Genomic DNA, 13554 nt, shown 5'->3' with positions numbered 1-13554 from the left:
GTTAAACACCTGTAGAAAACTAAGGCTAGATCCATAAATAAATATATATATATATGATATACATATATCATATATATACATATATATGATATATATATATATATATATATATATATATATATATATATATATATATATATATATATATGTCACCCTGCATGAGGATCAAGTCGAAATGAATCAAAGACCTCAACATAAAAGCAGACACCGTGAAAACATTACATGAAGGATAAGAGAAACTCTAGGGCTCTTTAGCACAGGCCAAAATATTCTTAATAGTGAATCAGAAACAAAACAAATCAAAGAGAGGTTGGACAAATGGGATTGTATGAAACAGCAGAGCTTCTGCAAGGTAAAGTTCATAGATTGCAAGATCAATAAAAAGCCCACTTACTCGGAGAAGTTCTTCATGAGTCATAAAACAGAAAAAGTCTTATATCTAATATATACTTAGGACTCAAAATCATAAATCCCAGTCCAACAAATCCTCAAAGAAACAACTGCCCAATAACTAAGTCAGCTGAAGACTTAAAGAGAGACTTCTTTGAAGAGGAAATAAAAAATGTCCATTAGACACATGAAGAAATGCTCAATTTTTCTAGTCATAAAAGAAATGCAAATCAAAACATTGAGATTACACCTCACTCCAGTTAGAAAGGCTATAAACAAGAAATGTAATAATGACATGTGCTGGTGGGGAGGTGGCTAAAAGGAACCTTACTGCATTACTTGTAGGAGTGTAAACTTGTTTAACCACTTTGTAAAGCAGTATGGAAATTTTTCAAAAGATTCCATGTAGAGCTCCCCAGTGACCCAGCAACCCCACTTTTGCGCACTTACCCAAATGATCACAAACCTACCAGCACAACCATGTTTATTGCAGTATTATTCACCATAGCTATGATATGGAACCAACCCCGATGCACCTCAATAGATGAATTGTTCAAGAAAATGTGGTACGCATACACACACATACACACACACACACACACACACACACACACACACACACACACACACACACACACACACACACATACACTGGAATTCTATGCTTCCATCAGAAAGAATGACATTGCCCCATTTGTAGGAAATTGAAAGACTTTGTAAAAATTATATTAAGTGAAGTAAACCAGACCCAAAGAAACATAGGTCCCATCGTTTACCTTGTTTTACCTTTGTTTGCAAGGATTAGCACATGTATAGGACAAGCAGAGAAGATCAAAGGCTAGGTACATATGACCATACAAGATGAAGTTAAGCGAAATGTACACAAGTGGTTTTTCCTTTCTTTCTTTTGTTTTTAATATGCTTATAATTCTCTATGTGATTCTTTTGTACGTTATTCCCCCACGGTAAACCTCTGTTTTCACTGTATTTGATTCCAGTGTTCTGTATCATATATATATATATATATATATATATATATATATATATATATATATATATATATATATATATATATATATTGATTTGGGGAGTAGAAGGGATATAGCAGAATGCTTATATGGGGATGCAGGTTGACCATTGTGACAATGAGATGTACAGGTTATTGTGTTGAAAATGAATTTACAATATCAGGCAGGGGTCGAGGAGGGAAGAGTTGGAGAGGTGGGGAGGGAAAGGACGGTAGGGGTAAAACAAAGTAGGAAGTAACAATGCTGTATAGGAAATGTATTCATTACCTAGTCCTGTAACTCTTAGCCCTCTGTACAGTATTTTTACAATAAAAATATATTTAAAAAATCTCTGCCTGCTGTAGATTTCCAGTGCTGGTCTCAAAATTGAATTATCTGCCTATTCTGGCTGTGGTTAGGTCCACCTGCCCAATGGATCAGTAATCTTCAAGGCATCTTGGTCCTGCAGTGGGACTTGAATTATCCAGTGGTGGTTGGAACCAGGCCAAGGACAGGACAAAAGCACTTTCAGGACATGGCTTCGTCATTACCCATGCAACGAGGATTGCAAGCAGAATTTCTCTGAATTTGACTCCAGAAAACCGTCAGTGAACCAAAAGGCAAGTCCACCAAACACCTCACTCCTCCCCACCCCCATTTCCTCCTTTCTCCCTCCCTGGGAAAGTATAAAATAATTTTGCAGGTCTTGATACACACACAAAATGCCCACCATCTCCCCTGGTAAACGGTTTCAAGTCACTAAGTCATGTCAACGGATAATGCTGCATTCATTATTCTGGACAACATCTTCAGGTTGTTTGATGCTTTAATTTTTTTTTGTTGTTGTTGACGTTGTTAGGGGGGCCTGAACTCTGGGTCTGGGTGCTGTCCTTGAGCTGTTCAGCTCAAGGCTAGCGTATTACCACTTTAGCCACAGTGTCACTTCCAGTTGTTTTCTGCTTATGTGGTGCTGAGGAATTGAACCCAGGACCTCATGCATGCAAGACAAGAACTCTAACACTGTGTCTTCTTCCAGCCCTAATGATTTAATTCTTTAAAATTTCTTTTTGTCAGTCAAGGGCCTTGAATTCAGGGCTTCGGAATAAATATATCCCAGAGTTCTTCAGCTCAAGGGGAGCCCTTTCCCAATTGAGCCACAGTTGCACTTCCTGTTTGGAGATAAGTGATTCACAGACTTTCATGCCAGGATTTGCTTTGAACAGGTGAATTTTTAAATTATATTTCTTCTAGATATTTATTGGTACATTACAGTTTTTCTGGAATTTAAAGTTTTCTGTAAACCTTTGTCTTCAAGTAATCCAACAGCATTAAATATTACATTTCGAAGCTATCCTTTAGCATATCCATTTTGAAATTATTATCTTAAGATAAAATTCTAATTCTTTGTAGAAACAACCCATTAAAGTCCAAATGGGAAATATGCTAATTTCAGCAGCCTTGACTCTCCTTCCTCTTTTTTTTCTCTCCAGTATCTTTTCTTATTTGGGAACGAGTGTCTTAGACTGTCCAACCATTCAAAAGGAAGCTTATTCCATTAATTTAATAGGAAAGGAATCCAGCCTGCCTGTATCTCAAGGCAACTTTGAGTATAATGTTAATCTAATAATTCATGTCAGTGGACTTTCAGTCATTTCGATAATTTTTTGTGTCACCACTCATTAAAGAGGTTCCAAAAAGCAAGAATCAAAAATCATGTTCTGCTTTCTAAGAATGTTTGAAAAGCTAGTAATTCAAAAAGACACATTTTATTCTTCCAAGATTCCATGGTGAAGAATTTCTCTTTTATCATAGCTCTTACCACTGACCCCTTCCCTTCAAACTTGTAGCTTTGTTCAGTTTTCTTGTTCCAGCTTTCATTTTGGTATTAGCCTCAGTTATATCCTTGTAGTATTTGCAATGAAATTCCATTTATTGTTAGAGAGCTCAATTCATATTGCCAAAGGCAGACTCATGAGCATATCATAAAGCATAAACTATTGAGTGTCATTAACGTGATCATATGCAACAATTCCATAAATTAATATAAGTACCACATAAATGTGTATCTTCATGTACGTTTTAAAATGCAAAGTAGTTGCATATCTATGTCATAAATCATTCAGATCACTGGTAGAAGAGATTAAGCTAAAACTTTTATTTATATCATCCCCAATATTTTTGTCAAATTTTCTTTTCTCATTAACTTTCACCTTAGGGCCTGATTTTCCTAGTAATAAGTTAAAAGTTGATATCCTTGAATTTAATCCCCTCTGAGTAACCTCTTTTCTTTCCACCACCAGTTAGTCCCTCATGATAAATACCTGAGGAATAACGTCCTATTATGCCTGCAAGAGGAGTACCCAAGTCGATTGTCTGTGTCTAATAGTGCCTTGCTTTGTTTGGGAATGTGGTAGCAGAGACAGAGTGTCAGGGATCAGGTGGCTGGAACCATGGTGTTAAGAATTATGGGTAGCAAAATGAGTAGCATAGAAAGGCAGTACCAGGGAAAGGATAATTGTGACTGTAATTGCTGAGTTGCAGTGGCAGGAAATTGGGTAGCAGCAACAGCTTTGCAGGGGTTGGGGTAGATAATACAGGCATCCAGAACAATTTAGCAGTGACAAGGAAACATAGACAAAGTGAAAGATAAAAGTTGTGAGGCATTGTAGGAATTATTTGTCTAACCATTCTAAAAACATGGAGGAGGGTTATTTGAAACTAAAACTACAAAAGAAAATTTAAGGTCTTGGTGCTAACAAATCGGTCCAGGTGTTATTACATCACACAGAAAATTCAAAATGGTTTTTCGTCAGGAATACAGAGATCAAAGGTATTATACTTCTTATTTCAAAATGCAAATTAAAGGGGAAAATTAGTCAGGAGATAAAATTCATATTGAAAGTTAATATTTAAGTGGAATAGAAGATCCTAGATGGCAGACTAAAGACAAAACAGTATCAGAGCATTATATGTTCAATAATAATTGAGAGGGCTGGGAAGTTGGCTCAGTGGTAGAGCACTTGCCTTGCATGCATGAGGACCTGGGTTCGATTCCTCAGCACCACATAAGCAAAAAGAATAAAAGCCGGAAGTGGCGCTGTGGCTCAAGTGGTAGAGTGCTAGCCTTGAGCTGAAGAGCTGAGGGACAGCGCCCAGGCCCAGTGTTCAGGCCCCACAACCAGACCCCCAAAAAAATAATAATAATAATTAAGAAATTTTATTGAAAAATTGAGCTGGAATGTGCACATCAGCAAAGGCAAGCAATCAGAGCCTACCACCAACAAAGAAACACCATAATATATATCTCAGAAAAAGGAACCAAGTTCCTTATCCTTGATTTCAATGATACACATTACCCCCCTTAGACACACACACACACACACACACACACAAACACACACACACACACGAATGTATGCAACAGCTCAATCTACTCACATCCATTCAATATGAATCAAAGCTCTTCCTGTAATATTTGAAACTTTAAAAGTTTGAAGTTTTACTCTGAAAACATTACAGGATGGACTAGGAGAATCCGTAGTTCTCCTTGGCCCAGGCGGAAATTTTCTTAATAGAGACCCAGAAATACAAATATAATCAAAGACAAATGGGACAAATGGGATTGCATAAAATTGCAGAGCTTCTGCATGGCAAATGACATAGCTAGCAAGATCACTAGAAAGCCCATGGATTGGGAGAAGATCTGCACTAGCCATAAAATGGACAAGTGTCTCATATTAAAATATACCTGGAAATCAAAAAATGAATTCCCTCAACAACATATCTTCAAAGGTACAAATGCCCATTAAATAAGTGGGCTAAAGACTTAAAGAGAAACTTCTCAGAAGAGGAAAGAAGGATGACCAATAAACACATGAAGAAATGATCAACCTATCTAGCCATAAAAGAATTGCAAATAAAAACAACATTGAGGTACCACCTCACACCAGTTAGAATGGCTATAATCAAGAACTCTAATAACCACAGATGCTTGAGGGAATGTGGACAGAAGGCAACCTTACTACATTTTTGGTGGGAGTATAAACTTGTTCAACCACTGTGGAAAGCGGTATGGAGGTTCCTCAAAGGCTCCACATAGAGCTCCCCTATGACCCAGTAATCCCACTTTTGGGCATTTACCCACATGATCACAAACAAGACCATACTAAAGCACACCTATGTTTATTGCAGAAATATTTACCGTAGCTATGGTATGGAACCAACCCAGATGCCCTTCAGTAGATGAATGGATCAACAAAATGTGGTATACATACACAATGCAATTCTAGGCCTCCATCAGAAAGAATGACATTGCCCCATTTGTGAGGAAATCGAAAGAATTGGAAAAAATTATATTAAGTGAAGTAAGCCAGACACAAAGAAACATAGTTCCCATGGTTTCCCTTATTTGCAATAACTAGTATATGTATGAGTCAACTGGAAAAGGTCAGATAATGTGATGTCAGGAAAATGAACCCTTAGATATGTATTTTAATGTTTTTTTCTTTCATGCATGTGTTTCTAACGCATTTATAAGATTATCTCTTTGTTGCTTTGTATGTCCCTCCCCCACAGTATAACCCCTGCTTTCACTATATTTGATGTCAGTATAACTTGTGGAGGAGATGGGGAAAAACCAGTTGTTTCAGGATATAGGTGGACCTGTTGCAACAATGAGAAGTATATGTTGTCATGTCCAAAACGAGCTTTACAAAGTCGGTACGGGAGGGGGGGGAGGGATAGGGGGGGGAAAGAGAAGGATTGGGATTGGGGGGGAGGGGGGAGGCTGGGAAGGGATGTGAAAGGTAAACCAAAGGAGGAGGCTGCAATGCTTGGTAAGAAATGTACGCATTATCCTGCCCATGTAATTGTAACCCCTCTGTACAGTATGTTCACAAATAAAATAAAATTAAATTAAAAAAAAGAAAATAAAGAATAACATAAATATATAACATGATTTTAATAGTAATGCTAAACATAAATACAATGTCGATTATTTTCCCGAGCAATGTAATAAAAACCTCAAGGAAAAGAAATCAACTTTTTTGAGTGCTGATATTATGGTTTAAACTTAGGATCTTACCTTGTCACTTAGGCTTTTTCCCTTAAAGTTGGTGCTCTGCATTTGAACGACAGCTCCCCTTCCAACTTTATTTGGGGGATTATATAGAGATAAGAATCTCATGGAATAAAAATCATTTGTGCCCTACCTTGGGGTTAATTTCACATAACATCCTCTTATATGGTTATATGGTACCATGTACTAGTTACTCCAAGTAAGATTAACCATGGGACTTATGGTTATATGAGCCTGGCTTATTTCACTTAATACAATTGTTTCTGCGTCTTTCCTAGCAAATGGGGCGATGTCATTCTCTCTGATGGAGGCATAGAATTCCATTGTGTGTGTGTGTGTGTGTTTGTGTGTGTGTGTGTGTGTGTGTGTGTGTGTGTATCACATTTTCTTGATCCATTCATCTACTGAGGGGCATCTGGGTTTTTCCTATATCTTAGCTATGGTAAATAATGCTGCAATAAACATAATTGTAACCATAGCTTAGTATGGTCTTGTGTGTGATCATTAGGGTAAATGCCCAAAAATGGTGACTCCTGGATAATAGGGGAGCACTAAGTGAGGTCTTAGAAAACATTATATCAAGTGAAGTAAGCCAAAAGCAAAGAAAAATTGGTCCTATGGTTTCCCTTATTTGCAATAAATATTATATGTCTGGGACAAGCATAAAAGTTCAAAAGCTATGTACATAGGACAAGAAACGATGCTGTTAAGCGAAATGAACCCCAAGATAGGGTTTATAATCTACCATGTGTTTTTTTTTCTTTTTATGTTCCTCCCTCATTGTTTAACACTTGTTTTCACTGTATTTAGGGTCGGTGCCCTGCATCTTGTATACACCCTTCTCTAGCTTGGGGAGGGGAAGGGAAAAAACAAAATAGATAAATAGTGATATAGGCTGACCCATTGTATCAATGAGATGCACAAGACACTATGTTGAAAGTGGATATTTGCAATATAGGCGGGGAAGAGGGGAAGGGAATAGAGGGGAATGTAGTTGTGGAGGTTGGAGGGGAGGGGAAGGGAAAAACAAAGGAGGAGGTAACAATGTTTGATAGAAAATGTACTCAATAACTTGCTCATGTAACTATAACCCCTCTACACAGCATTTTTACAATGAAAAACTCTTTTAAAATCAGAATGTGTGCCCGGCATTGGTGGCTCACGCCTGTAATTCTAGCTACTCAGGATGCTGAGATCTGAGGATCAGGGTTCAAAGACAGCCAGAGAAAGAAAATCCGTGAGACTCTTATGTCCTATAAAACCACTAGAAAACTGATACTGGTACTGTGGCTCAAGCGGTAGAGCACTCCCCTTGAGCTGAAGAGTGCAGGGACAGAGCCTAAACCCATAGTTCAAGCCCCACGACCGACAAAAAAAAAAACAAAACAGAAGGTGTCATGTACACCAAGTATAGTAGCCCCATCTGTAATCCCAGCTGATTGGGAAGCAGAAATGACAAGGATCTTGGTCTGAGGCCAGGCCAAAGAAATAATTGCCAAGACAGCCATCTCAACAAATGAGTTGCCCATAGTGTTCCACATCTGTAATCCTAGCTAATTATGTTTTGAGGCATAGGTAGCAATGTCTCAGTCAATCTAAGATCCGACCAAGGCAAAAGTTCAAGACCTCAAGTAAATAAAATGGACTAGAAGTATGGCAAAAGTAGTTGATATGCTTGGTGCTATACAGACAAAGTCCTGTCTAGCAAGCAGAGAACCCCTGAATAGAACCCTAGTAATATGACTTTCTTCCACCAAAAAGACTAAATAACGTTGTCGTATTTGAACATCTAATTTCAAGGCCACTGACATATGAGAGATGCTGATATTATCTTAAAAATTAGGTATTCAAAAGAGACAAAGTTCTTTAGGTTTTGAAAAAATAGAAAAAGTAGGGAAATGCATGTGATTTTTGTTAGTTCCATAATTCTTGAAAACATAAAATGTACTCAAGTGTTTAATATATATCCATATGTGTGCATATATCCATGTATGTATATATATATATATATATGTGTGTGTGTGTGTATGTATATAATCATATACAGAGAGAGATACATATATATATGGTTCATCCCTTTTCTGTGTAGCAAATGGTACAAATAAATCTGTACAATCACTACTCAAAGGCAAGAATAGACAAAGAGAATGAGTAGAAAACTCATACCCAGGAATCTATGGTTAGCCCATAACCTTGAAAATCTTTTACATCAGTGTGAATGTATCAGTTACTGCAGTACAGGGACAATACGATGGCAATGAGATACCAGGCAGATGAAATGAGAAATGAGAGATACAAATGGTACAATGTTCTTTCTGATGTGCAAGTAGAATTTCCAGTGTGTGTGTGTGTGTGTGTGTGTGTGTGTGTGTGTGTGTGTGTGTGTGTGTGTGTGTGTGTATTACATTTACTTGATACATTTCTCTTTTGAGGAGTATCTGGGCTGATTCAGTAAGCATGGTTGTGCTGATACCGTTACTATATCCTGGTTTATAATCTTTCGGGTAAATGCCCAGGAGTAGAGTTACTGGAAGTGGGTAGTCAAAAGAGGAGTGAAGTGGGAAAAGGTAGAAGATTGAATAGAAGAAAAGAGGGAAAATGCAGAGAGGAATCCAGTAAATATCCTACAAAATTAAGAAGAGTGAAGAAAGAGGTATATAGGGGAGGGATGGATGAGAATTTTGCAAGGGTTGGCACTGATCAAGGTATATTGTATGCATAAACTGCTTTATTTAATGATAACTGCTTGCTGCTTAAAATAATAATTAAAAAATCATGTCCCTAAAATGTTATGCAATTAGAAGCAAAGCATGAGAATCTGCTCAGATAATCTCTAGGGTCAATAAATTGTTTTTGGTTAGGGTATGTTTTAGAACAACACTAATGATCATCTGAAGAAAATTAAATGATTTCCAGCTATTTAAAATAATCATTTTTGAAGATATGGCTCAAGTGGCAGAGTGCTACTTAGTGAGCAAAGCTGTCAGATAATGAATTCAAGTCTCAATCTCGAACAAAAGTAAAAACAATCAGTATAATTCAGGCAATTTCCTGGGCACTAGTAGCTCATGCATTAATCCTACCTTAAATCAGAAGGTGGAGATCTGGGGATTTCAGTTCAATGTCAGCTTAGATAGGAATGTCTGTGAGACTCTCATCTCCAATTCAGTGTCAAAGAAAGCTGGAAGTGCACTCATGGCTCCAGTGGTAGAATGCTAGCCTACAGCTAAAAGCTGAGGGGCAAAACCCAAGCCTTGAGTTCAAGCCTTAGAATAGTGCATATACATACACAAAGAAAGTAAGTCACTCAATTTCTCAACCTTCCATTTCCCTAATTCTAACTCTAATCTTGGACAGAACCCTAAGAGTAATCTTGATGATAATAGTAACCCAATCCTAAAATTAATGGAAAATACTCGAGTTTACACACATTCTAACAGATACTAATTGTCTTTGAAATAATTTGCAGTTTGCTTCCAAATCCTACAGATTCCCTGACTTGGACTCTGAAATCATTCCCTATTATGAATCATTAACCTTAAATCTTCATATCATGAAAACGATCACAGTTTCCACTGATCTTAACGGTTACTGAACTCCTATATCTCCAAAAAGAAGTTGCAGGTTTTTTTTAAAATCTAGTTTAGTACCTAACCTTAACTATATATAAACCTTACTAGTAACCTAACTCTAAATTTAACCCTATTCAAAAGTGAATAGAAAACTTAGGAAAACTCTGTAGTTTTTGTTAAATTTCAAACTTATTTTACTTGAAAATGTTAGTAGAGAACTTTTACCGTAAAGCTTACCCTTCCCTAAGCCTAAGTCTAACCTGAATTAGAACAGTAACCCTAACCCTAGAACTAATAGCCTTTGGATTCTAAAAGCCATACAAATACATTAGTTTTTATTCATCCTAACTTTGATTCAACTCATCTTTCTAAAAATAGTTTGTAGTTTTACACAGTATCTTGCCATTTTTGTAACCCGAACCCTAACTGGAATATTCAGGCTAACCCTCACACTAATCATACCCTAATCTTAATATTATTAGCAGTTTCTTATTTCACATTCATCCTAATTCTAACTAGACTTGTTATTCGAAGATTTACTTTCAGTTTGACCCTAAACTTTCCATTTCCCTAAGGCTAACTCTAACTCCAGCTGGAACTGAAACCAAACTTTCACTTTAATGATAGTCCAATTCTAATGTTTAAGAAAAAGACTCCAGTTTTTAATCATTCTAATGGATACTCCAGTTTGCAATCTGAAATGCGTTTCAATTTGTCCTAATTCCCACAAATTTTCTGACTCTACCTCAGAAGTTATCTTGTTTCCTAACATGAAGTATTATAATATTTGTCCTCAAATTCTCTTATCAGGAAAAATACTGTAGATTCCAATGATCCTACCTTTTCCTGAACCCCTGTACCCTGAACAATTTCAGATTTACTTACCATCTAATCCATTACTTAACACTAACTCTCAAGCTAAACCTGGCTGGAAAACTCTCATTAATCATTACTAGAATGATCACTGAGAAATAAATATAATGATAATGCTCTAGTTACTATTCAATCTCACATTTTTGCTCCTAGTAGTTAGTGAAAACTGAAATGCTTTTTGGTAAGTCATGGGGCTTGAACTCTGGGCTTGGGCGCTATCCCTCTGCTCTTCAGCTCAAGGCGAGCCTTCTACTGCTTGAGCCACAGCTCCACTTCCAGGTTTGGGGGTGTTTAATTGGAGATAAAGGGTTCTCATGCACTTTGCTGCCAAGGGTGGCATCCAACTACAGTCCTCATATCTTAGTCTCCTGAGAGGATAAAATGACAGGCATTGAAAAGTATGTTTTGCTGGGTGCCAGTAGCTCATGGCTGTCATCCTAGGTCCTCAGGAGGTGAGATCTGAGGATCATGGTTCAAAGCCAGACTGGGCAGGAAAGACCCTAAGACTCTTATCTCTAACAAACCACCAGAAAACTGGAAGGGGTGTTGTGGCTCGAGTAGTAGAGTACTTGCCTTGAGCTGAAGAGCTCTGGGACAGCACTCAGGCCCAGCATTCAAGCCCACAATCGAAAAAAAGAAAGAAAGTAAAACATTTTCGCTGCAAAAATATGGAGTTGTGTGTGGGAGGGTACTGTGATTGAGAGACCAGGTGCTGGCCTCACTTTACAGACATTTCAAAGAACTCCCCAAGTTTGCCCCAGTTTGAAGCCACAGTAGAATGGATGGTGCCTTACCAAGAACTCAAGTGGTCGAGGCATATGGCAGGCAAGGAGTGGGCAAATGGGTGCAGGAGTGAGATTGTTGTGTCTGTACTTTCCCTAATGAAGGATGGATTTGGATGCTTGGTGTTCAAGTATGAAGTAAAAGGTTACAAGAAATTTGTGGCCTAAGAAACATAGGCCCCATGGTTTCCCTTATTTGCAATATCTAGTATATGTATGAGCCAAGCGGAAAAGGTCAGATAATGTGATGTTAGGAAAATGAACCCTTAGATATGTATTTTAATGTTTTTTTCTTTCATGCATGTGTTTCTAACGCATTTATAAGATTATTTCTTTGTTGCTTTGTATGTCCCTCCCCCACAGTATAACCCCTGCTTTCACTATATTTGATGTCAGTATAACTTGTGGAGGATATGGGGAAAAACAAGTCGTTTAAGGATCCAGGTGGACCTGTTGCAACAATGAGAAGTACAAGTTGTCATGTCCATAACGAACTTTACAATGTCAGTGCGGGGGGCGGGGGGGGGAGGGGAGGGAGAAGGATTTGGACTGGGGGGGGAGGGGGGAGGCTGGGAAGGGATGTGAAGGGTAAACAATTAGGAGGCTGCAATTCTTGGTAAGAAATGTACGCATTATCCTGCCCATGTAATTGTAACCCCTCTCTACAGTATGTTCACAAATAAAATAAAATAAATTAAAATAAAAAAAAAAGAAATTTGTGGCTTAATGAATTGGGTTTCCTCTGGGTATATGAGATGGATGAAGTCTGGAGCCTTCGGTGGCTCACAACTGTCATCCTAGCGACTCATAAAGCTGAGATATAAAGACCACGGTTCAAAGCCAGCTTGGGTAGGAAAGTTTGTGGGTCTTCATATCCAATGAGCCACCAGAAAACAAGAAAGGGCACTGTGGCTCAAATTGTACAGTGCTCATCTTCAGCTGAAGAGCTGAAGGACAGCGCCCTGACCCAGAGTTCTAACCCCATGACCAATAATAAACAAAGAGGTTGGCTGAGTTTTTCACATTGCAGTGTGTACGGTAGGAAATTCCATGCTGGGTTATGAGACATTCTAGATATGAGAGGCTCAATATTGTGTCTACAGTTAGTCTGAGTATGATAGTGCCATTTTCTCACGGGTTTGATGTGATCCTAATAGAGTGAGTTCAGGGTTTGTTCTCAGGGACTGGTAAGGGCTTGGAATATCCGTGTGTGTGTGTGTGTGTGTGTGTGTGTATGTGTGTGTGTGTGTGTGTGTGTAATTTTCCCTCGTCTTTTTCTGTCCCCTTCCTGGTTGCTGGTCTGTCTATTTCTGACCTCAGATGGTGCCCCTCCTTCACACAGACCTTGCCTTTAGCCCCCTATCAGGGTCTACAATGAGTCCTAAATTGCCACAGGCCTGTTTTCCAACTTTTCTCTGGGGCACAAATCTGGCTGTCCCAATATTTGGCCGCCTCCAGGGAATTCTGGGTCAGCGATGCTAGCTGGCATAGGGTCTCCTCTGCCTGAGAGGGAGGGCCTCAGTCATGTGATGTCTTATCCTTTTCCTCAGCTGGGCCTTTGACTGCACATCCCTCTCAGCAGGCTGGCAGTGGAGTGGGGAATGGGGGATTGCTGGTGGCTCTGGCCACCTCAAGCTTGACAGCTCACTGAAAGCTGCCCAAGCAAAGAGGATATAAGGCTACATGGGAGGTGAGGCCAAGGTGGCTTGGAAGTATAGATCAGTGTCTAGTAAATGTAAATGTACTTTATCACAGGACAGCCTATCTTATGGCCCCAGCTGGGCCTCTCAGGTCCTTCTAGACTATTCCAGATGCTCAGAGTACAGAGGCACAGACTTGAGATTCCAGGGCCA

Source organism: Dipodomys spectabilis, unplaced genomic scaffold (genome assembly GCF_019054845.1).
Source record: "Dipodomys spectabilis isolate Male_0828 unplaced genomic scaffold, ASM1905484v1 ptg000351l, whole genome shotgun sequence".
Lineage (NCBI taxonomy): Eukaryota > Metazoa > Chordata > Mammalia > Rodentia > Heteromyidae > Dipodomys > Dipodomys spectabilis.
Note: the sequence above shows the minus strand (reverse complement) of the source record.